This window comes from Apium graveolens, chromosome 4 (assembly GCF_009905375.1).
Source record: "Apium graveolens cultivar Ventura chromosome 4, ASM990537v1, whole genome shotgun sequence".
NCBI classification, from domain to species: domain Eukaryota; kingdom Viridiplantae; phylum Streptophyta; class Magnoliopsida; order Apiales; family Apiaceae; genus Apium; species Apium graveolens.
This window is the reverse complement of record NC_133650.1, coordinates 251645444-251655423: the sequence shown is the minus strand read 5'-3', so window position 1 is coordinate 251655423 and position 9980 is coordinate 251645444. Positions and strand designations below refer to the sequence as shown.

The window sequence follows — 9980 nt, the reverse complement described above, 5'->3', positions numbered from 1 at the left end:
ACCACTTGTTAGGTCATACAACACTGTAGAAGGGGGTTGAATATAGTGTAGAATACAATTAAATCGATTTCGAACACAAGTAATCGTAAACAAATATATTCGATATAATAAACTCTGTTACAATGGAACTATTCTCTCTTAGTGATGAACAAATATCACGAGAGCTGCTAGGTTACAATGTATGATCTTCTCGATAATGATAACACATATAGTGTAAACCTATTTATGTGTTTATATAGTACATCGTTACAAGATAACTTCTAATTGATATGGAATATAATTCTGTCTCCTAAAATATATCAATCAGATATCTTATACAATTATTTCAGTCCTCTAACTCTTTCCATGCATATCTTCTTTTTGTATTAGTCTCGATCTTTTTTCCTGTAAATCAGCTTCCTTCCTTAACCGTTAGTCCTCCAGTACTTAAGTTCTGATATCCATCTTCTAATATTTTTCTTCTGATAATCTAAGTCCTGATATCCTTAAGTTCTGACTTCCAGTAAGTACTGATTCCAGTAAGTACTGATATTTCCTGTTTGTTAAGATCTGAAAACTTAACATGAAACATATTAGACATGACATCTCAAATATATCTAACAAGAAAATAGAGCCTTCCTTCCCAATTCATGACAATTGATGCTCGTTGAAACAATCCTTGTCCCTGAGGATTGAAATTTGGAAACCTCCTCTATAATTTACTCCACGCCATCCAAGTTGCCTCTTGCTCATTTCCATGCTCCCACTGAGTATACACCATTACCACTAGAGAATTTCCTTTCTTGATCGGTATTTTTCTAGAATTACAACTGGCTCTGGCTTTAATTCTTGTTCTTCATTAACTCCTGGTAACTCCACCCGCGTCATATGTTTTTATCTTGAATCTTTCTTTTCAGTTGTGAGACATGGAAGACATTGTGAATTCTTGATGCTGCAGGCAAACTGATCTGGTATGTAACTTTACTAATGTGTCTAGTGACCTGGTATGGGCCATAGTACCTTGCTGACAGCTTATGATTCTTCATCTTGTTCATAGACATTTATCTATAGGGTTAAAGTTTCAGATACACTTCATTTTCTACCTCAAATTCCTTATCACTTCTCTTTTCGTCAGCATAGAATTCCATCCTCTCTTGTGCTTTACATAGATTTTTCTTAAGCAGCTTTATAGTATCCATTTTAATCTTAACTAATTGATTGACTATAGGATCACTACATTTAGAAGTTTAAAAATTCACAAAGGGATGGATTTGGTTGTACAGTGCTCGATAAGGAGTCATTCCTGCAGAAGTGTGAAATGAACTGTTATACCACCATTCTGCTAAGAGAATCCATTTTGACCATTCTACAGGTTTGTGTCCAAACAGGCAGAAATACATATGAGGCACATCTCTATACACCGATTCACCTTCTCAGTTCGGCCATCATTTTTAGGGTGATAAACAGTGCTTAGCTTGATGGCAGTACCCATGGTAGAGAACAGTTCTTTCCATAATTTACTTATGAAGATTGGACTATTTTTTAAAGATTATAGCTTGAGGTACCCCATGTAACTTCACCACTTTGTTAAGAATCTCATGTTCTACCTTTTGTGCTGCGAAGGAATGAGTTATGGTGATCAGATGATAATATTTTGTGAGTCTATCTACCACCACCAAAATGGTATCATTTCCTTTAGACTTAGGGAGGCCTTCAATAAAGTCCACTGATATGGTTTCCCAAACATTTTCTGGAACAGGCATGGACTGTAACAACCCCGGGCTTGGAACATTTTCACTCTTGTTCCTTTGAAAAATTTCACATTCTTTCACCACCTTTGTAATATCATTTTTCATATTAGGCCAATAAAAAAATGAGTCAGCCCTTTTGATGGAAGCAGCAATTCCAGAGTGTTCACCTAGCTACCATGTATGTTTTTACATATGGTGTTTCTTAAGTTTTTACCAGCTCGAATATAGTATTTGCCTTTCCATTTAAGTTTATCATTTACCACCATGAAATCATCAACACTTCCTCCTTGAACACTAATTATATTAAACATTTCAAGTGTTATTTCATCATCCTTATAACTTTCTTGTAATTCTTTATTTCACTGAGGTTTGGAAATAGTGATAGCATTAATCTCATCATCACATTCATAAACTCTGGAAAGTGCATCTTCAATTGGGTTATCCTTACCTTTCTTGTAGATTATCAAATAATCATATCCCGGAAGCTTAGACACCCATTTCAGTTGCAAGCTTATAGTTAATTTCTGCTCCATAATATTCTTAATGGGCTTATGGTCAGTCCTTATAATGACATGATGCCCTAACAAGTATGCCCTCCACTTTTGTACTACTGTAATAATAAATAATAATTTTTTTCATAAGTTCAAAAGCCCATGTGCTTGGATCCTAGTGCATTACTTAAATATGTAATAGGCCTGATGTCTTGCATCATTATAATCCTTATGCCATTTTTGAAAGCATCAGTCTCAATTATAAAGGACTTCCCAAAGTTAGGAAGAGCTAGTACTGGTCTGTATGTGTGTCATTAACTCCTTTAACTGCTAAAAAGCTACTTTAGAGTCTTTGTTCCAGCTGAAAGCCCCCTTCTTCAGTAGCTGAGTTAGTGGTTTGTTGATCACTCCATAACCCTTAATAAATCTCCTATAATACCATGTTAACCGTAAGAATCCCATCATGCCCTTAACATTCACTTGTGTTGGCCACTCCACCATTGCCTTAATTATTGAGTAATCTACTGCAACTTCATCCTGAGATATCACATATCCTAGATACTCCACTTGATTAGCCCCAAATTCATATTTGTTTTTCTTAAAATACAAGCTATTGGCTCTGAGAACTTCTAGAACTGTGTTTAGGTGTTGAATGTGCTCATCCTTATTCCTGATGTATATTAAGATATTATCAAAAAAATACAAGCACAAATCTTCTTATCTAATCTTTTAAAACTTTATTCATCAGGCCTTGAAATGATGTTGGTATATTTATGAGTTCAAAGGGTATTACTGGGAATTCATAATGTCCTTGGTGATTCTTCAATACAGTTTTAAAGATATCCTGTTCCTTCACTCTGATTTGGTGGTAACCACTGCTTAAGTATAACTTAATGAGAACAACACTGCCTTGAAATTCTGCCAACAGTTCTTCAATTACAGGTATTGGATATTTGCTCTTGATGGTAATATATTAAAGCTCTATAGTCAACTACCATTCTCCAAATACAATCATTTTTCTTGACTAACAAAACAAGAGATCCATATGGAGATGAACTATTTTTTATTATTCCACTTTGGAGCATTTCTCTTTTAATTTTTTATATCTCTTCTTTCTGGAATTAAGGACATCTGTAAGGGTTTGAGTTGATAGGTTGAGCTCCTAATTTGATGGAAATATCATGATCATATTTCTTATGGATGGTAATCCCGCTAGACTAACAAAAACATCAGTAAACTTCTCAAGAAGTGACTGATTATCAGGTGTTGTTCTTTGAATCTTCTCCTTTTCATCTTCAAGATTAACCACTTGTACCTGAAAATATAATTCTTTAGCTCCCTTTTTGTATCTTTCTCCCATAGTAAGGACAACCTTAATCACATGTAGCCTAGTGTCTTGAGATATCTCCACCCTTTCAGAGTTCCAATTAATGGTAATACTTTTCATAGAAAAGTCAAATGTGACTGGAATTACTGATTCATACATTTAACTCCTAGGATTATATCATAACTACCCGTTGGTAAAACATGCATCATATTTTGAATTATTTCCCATTTATACTCCAACATACAGAGTTTATAGTATCCCTGCATTGTAAGCCTTCACCATTTGTTACAGTGATATTACAAGAACATGGACTAGTTACCAAGCCCAACTTTCTCACCAATTTCTTGAGATAAAAAATTGTATGTTGAGCACTGTTGTCACGTCGACGACTAGTCGGCGACTAGTCGCCCAGTCGACACAGGATGTCACACCCCCAACTTAAATAGCAAAATAATTATAGCTATTACATCATTTTAATGAGTATTACACAACCAAAATCCAAGATCTTACAGTTTAGGGTTTGGAACAGCTCAACACTACCAACTATTACATCTGATTACAAATACCGAGTCCTCACACAACTATAATTACTTATTCTACCTGAGCTCGAACATAAGCATCAGCATCACAGGTCTTACGGGCAGTCTGCTTGAATCTAACCATGGCTGCTAGCTGTAATATCAGGGTAAAGCAAGAAGTGAGCCAAAAGCTCAACAAGTGCTAACAATACAACGCAAAGCATAAATCGAGATATACCTTTAGGAATGACAATGGAATGACATAATCAATGATAATCGAGAGATAAAACTTATGTGAGTTGGCATCATTTTGCTTGCATCAAAACAAATTTTAAAACCATTCTTAATCAAAATCATTTTATGACGCTACGGATTACAGCCGGTGATCAGCCGCGAAGTAATCCCGAACCTCGCTGGGTTCTAAAACATTATTGGGAATCCCTAGGCAACTTTTAAGCCTAATATAAGTGTGGAAAGGACTCGCGTCTCAGTCCAGATCCACCATTCAAGAAAACATTTGTCCCCCTTTGGGACTGAAAAATCCACCTTTTATTCATTTTGAAAACTGATGCCGATTTATGACAAAATCTCTTTTGACTGAAATCATTTTTTTTTATCAGGGGATTATAGATCAACTTGAAACACTGGAAATATGACACTAAATCTCAGGGCCATGATCCACTAGACTTTACTATATTAGGGTAATCGAGAGATTTCCATAAACAAGAATTTTGACAAAGAAATTAAGCAAGGCTATTGGATAATATGAAAGAGTAATGCCAAACTAGGCTTAAAGCAATGGTTGTAGACAAGGTATAGGTATTAGAACATCAAGAAGATAAGCATCACTGGTTCCAATAGGATAGAGGTGCTAAAATATAAAGGAAGTGATCATCAGCTCAAGATATAACAGGGTATCAAGCTTTAGGGTAAGGATAGGGTTATCAAACAATCATGAATGAATTTAAGAAAAGATTGGCTTTTAGGTATCAAGATAAAGTTTCTATCGAGGTTATTTCAAGAGTTGAATCAAAGCATCAGGGTGCAACATCAAGATTTCTCAGGGATCAATAGCATGATAATCAAAAGGATCAATAAGGTATTATAACACATCTCTATTTTATCATGGCATTAAACTATCATGAAAGACTTTTGAACTACTTGCAATACGTACTCGAGGGTTCATGGCATCTCTATGTAACTCAAAGATAAACAAAAGATACTCTTGATTTAAATATATCAAAATGACTCAGGATAATTGCATCGATATATATATGAACTGTTTACAGTAAATGCGAAGGTCAAGTTGAATCACTTGCCTTGAGATAGACTGGTCTGGTCTGACTGGTAGGAGCAACAACTGGAGCTTCACTCGACTTTTATGGCAAGTTTTCCCTCGTCTCGAGATCCTACATAAATAATAATAATCCTCATTATAATATATTCTTTCCATCTTAACCTATTTACAACCCGAAATTAAACATGGATGGCACTTAGGCCTATACACACTTAATTCATATCCACCATTTATATTTTCAAATGTACACACGTAGCCACATAATCACATATCGTATATTAATACCAAATAACATCATATACACCATAATGCCACACTAGGCTTGGATGATCTCGACTCACCACTTAAGTTACTTGGTCGCTAACTAAACGAAGTCTTCGAATTTGGGCTTCCTAACTCAATGTGCCTTTCCTAAATTATCCAAAACCTATTGACCCTCACTTGTGCCTTTTGTTCTACTGACCTTATACTATCTTACAACTATGGTGGTCGACCTAATACTCACTTCTAAGTGTCCTAAAACTATGTGATAAGTGAAAGTGCTCACTGGTGCAAATTTCAGAATGGTAACTAAGGTTTCTTGAGTGCATTAGACACTCTTAAACTACAAGTTTTTCTTCAAAATTTTTACACAAGACTCTCCTGACCTAAGGGCATCTCACAAGCTTGATGTGGCTCAAAGGCCTGGCTTGGGCCTTCTTGGGCCTAAGCTAAAAGTCCAAGGTACCCCTGTTTTTCTGGGCAGAAAATGCCCTGACTTGAATTAACTTGTGACACATGGTTCTAGCTCATATCCTATGAACTATGGTTGGAAAAACTTCTCTGACATACCCTCTAACTAAGGCCCAATTGGGCCTAATGAGGGCCTACCCATGACATGGCCAAATCTCCCTATTTCTAAGTTGCAACAAAACTGTCCCCTGCTGGACAGATTTTGTTATTCTACTTGTGCACCTAACCAAATGACATGCAAACCTCCAACCAACTCCTAAAACCTATTATATACTCCCTATACTAACTTCTGGTGGCTTGGGCCTCAAAGTGCACATCAATGACATGGTCAAAACTCACTCTAAACCTCAGGGTACTAAACTGATTTTTCTGCAGAAACTATAACTCTCATTTTCCAAGGTTTTGACTTGACAAACCCAATTATCAACAACTAAATACTTAAACCAAGACTTATACTTGGTATTCTACTGAACTAACTCCCTTTTTCTCAAAATACCCTTGGTGAGATCATCCTTACCTATGGTGCAACTATGGCAAAATAAAAGAGACTACTCTTTACAAATCACAAACCTTTATGCTCTTGAAGCAACAAGATATATATATATATTTTTTTTTTATAAAAGATAACCACGAATTATTACCATGCAATAAGAAGTATAAATCAATATTAATACATTATTCCTACTGAAATTAAGGCTCACTAACAACCATGAATCTAAATGATCAAAACTTCCAAAAAAATCAAAAGTGATTTGCATGCATGCATGTTTTCGGATCTTTCAAGCCAAATCAACATGATTTCCAAATAAATTTTTATCATAATTCAACATGCAAGCCTAACATGGATTACAACTAAATGATCAACTAGCATGCAAAAGGATTTTATCAAGATTTTGCTACAACATTCATGTTATCATCACAAAATACACAAAAATGTTAACAAGGCAACAAAACACCATCCATTCGGCTCCTATCAAGTCATGGCCGAATGGATTAGGGTAAAAACAGCATTCGCATAAGTGTAACACTCTTATGTCTAGCCATTCTTGACCCTATGATACTATAACTCATGGTGAAAGCCTTAGATTCACAAGAATCAAGGAGGTTCACTTTGAGTTTAACAAAAACATCACCATGCAAGGTCAAAACATAGGTTTTTCACTCTAAACTTTTGAAATATATAAGAATAACATATAGGGAGTAAAATTACTTGAATATAAGATGATTGTTTGGGTGAAAGAATGAAGAAATGAAGGGGATGGAGGGCCTCGGCTATGGGATGGCCGAGAGGGAGGGTTGAGCCGAGAGGGAGGGAGGAGAAAAGGGAAGGGTGGAGTGAAAATGGAGTGATCATCACTTTAGTTTTGTTTTTATGTCTTTGACTAGGCTAAATGTGAGTGGATTTAGGAAATGACAAGAGTAACCCTCTAGCTAAAGTTAGGCAAATTTGCATGCAAGGTCAAGGAGGTAATTTGGCTAGCAAAATGTGAGTTAGTGGGGTGGAGAATGTCTTCTTTGCCCTTTGGTTAAATAGAAGAGAGTTTGCATGCAAGGTTATTCATGTAATTTAATAATTATGACAACTAAAATTTATAATGATTTATTTTTATAAAATAAAATACAAGTTCAAAAATTATAAAATTTCTACCATAAATTAACTTGTATTTTTAGAGACTTTATAAAATCATTTTCACAATTTGTATACAAAATGTCTTTTAAAAGAAAATTTTTCCAAAGCTTAGAATATTCCTTATAAATCAAAAATAAAGAAATTAAATAAATTCTTGCTTTGAAAAATCATATACTACCCAAAGCAAATTTATAATGCAGAAATTTTCACTCACACAAACGTACAAGCATTGAATATATTTTTATTTAACTTAATATTATTCACAAATAATATTACATAAAATGCCGGTCGTAACACAGGAGAATAAGTCGAAGCCCGACTTATAGTTTCTGGCGTCCATGGGTTTTACCCGACCCGACCCGGTACCCGACCCGAGTCCGACCCGGTATCCGACCCGTTAACTAAAAATTAGGTTATTTGTGTAAAACTTACCCGTTTTTAGATCCACAAAAGCAAGAAAAAAAAGAAAAAAAAGAACAGCGGCGATAAAGAAAAAGAAGAACAGCCTCCTCCCATCTCCGACCAGCGACGGCACTACTCCGGCGAAACTTCTCCGATCTCCGATTTCCGGTAAGTCCATCTTCATCTTCTTTCTTTCTCCTTCATCTTCTTTCTTCTTCCATCTCTTTCTTCTTTCTTTCTCCTCATCTCCTTTCTTCTTCCATATGTTTCTTCTTCTCCTTTTCTTTTTTTCCTCATCTGTTTATTCGTATATATACACGTACGTATATACGCAGCCGCTTTATGTTTCCAAAAAAAACAAGTTTTATAAAAAACAAGCTTTTTTAAAACTTATTTTTTTATTGATTTTTCACCTAATTTTTTTGTCTTTTTTTCAAAAAACTATAAACTGAAAAAAAATACCTTCAATTTTTATGTTTTTTTTTGTTTCTTTTATTTGAGTTTACTTTTTAAATATCAAGTAATATTTTCTGAATCACTTTTAAAATTTCTTTTATTTGATTTTACTTTTCAAATATTAAGTAATATTTTTCTGCATCACTTTAAAATGTTCAGTTTTTGTGCTGATTTTATTTTTATTAATTACAATCATATATCAAATTTTTGGAATGAAATTATGCATTTTGATTTTATAAACAATTATGCATTACAGTATCATTATTCAGTTGCTCACTGTAACATTACAGAATTTACAGTAAATCAAATTTATAGTAACATTTTTCCTTGGTGAACATCCATTTGCTCACTGTATAATTCCGTATAATTCAGTTGTTGTTCACTGTTGCTCAGACCTCCATTTTCCATTTGCATATGTACCTGCAACTGCCACTAAGTTCAATAAATTATTTTATGCAGAAAATAAACTGATGGAGATAGAAACTGAAAATAGCCGGAGAGAGTTGGCTAAAGACCCGAAAAGAAAAGCAAGATCAAATGATCCGGGATGGAAGTATGCATATTATCCTTTTCCGGAGACCAATAAAGATGTTGTAAAATGTATTCTTTGTGGGAATTCAAATAATGGGGGGATTAATCGATATAAACAACACTTGATTGGTGGCCACCCGGATATAGTTAAATGTCCTAAAACAACCAAAGAGATTTCCAAAGAAATGAGTGATTACATTGAAAGTAAGAAGAAGAGAAGCAGGAAGAAGCAGGAAGTTATGATGCATGATTGTGTTTGTTTAGTTGATTTGACTCTTTTGTTATGTTTTTATTTGATTAGAGATGTTTGACTTTGGGTATTTGAACTTATTATCTATTAGTTTTTACTTGAACTATTATTTTGAAGTTTGTTTACTTATATTATATATTATAATTACCTATAATAGGATATTGTCGACTATTTACGACTTTTTACGACTAGTCGGGCGACTTGTCGACTAGTCAATTCCACGGTACTCGGGCTCGACTTGTCGACTTGTCGACTTAACAACCATGATGTTGAGGCTGCGTCTACTAGGATACTTACATTTATATTTTTTATTTGACCAAGAAATTTGAGAGTGTGATTACCTTGAGCTCTTATGATAGCATTCAGAGAAATGATGGCATCAGTTTCTTCTGTTGCAGCTTTTGTTAATACACTTTCTTCCCATATTATTGCCAGTTTTTCTGTTGATTCTTCCTTATCTTCACATACTATTTCTTGTGCATCCTCCAGTATAAAGTTTCTTTTTTCTGCATTTATGACCAGGTACAAACTTCTCATTATAATGGAAATAAAGCCCCTTCCTCCATTTTTCATTTAACTCATCAATAGTCGGCTTTCTAGAGTCTGTTGCAATCAC

General features: G+C 34.6%; 1 long non-coding RNA gene across 3 annotated transcripts; it reads left to right on the top strand.

Moving 5' to 3' along the window:
• Positions 1-596: 596 nt before the first annotated feature.
• LOC141720821 (uncharacterized) lies at positions 597-9444 on the top strand. Of its 3 annotated transcripts, XR_012574570.1 has the most exons (6): positions 597-789; positions 897-950; positions 1352-1908; positions 2970-3972; positions 8028-8295; positions 9043-9444. It is a non-coding gene; the product is annotated as an uncharacterized LOC141720821 (long non-coding RNA). The 3 variants fall into 3 exon arrangements; XR_012574571.1 differs by lacking the exons at positions 2970-3972; positions 8028-8295; positions 9043-9444 and adding an exon at positions 2190-2963 and having other exon boundaries at positions 604-789; XR_012574572.1 differs by lacking the exons at positions 2970-3972; positions 8028-8295; positions 9043-9444 and having other exon boundaries at positions 607-789; positions 1352-1635; positions 1739-2963.
• The last annotated feature ends 536 nt before the right edge of the window (positions 9445-9980 follow it).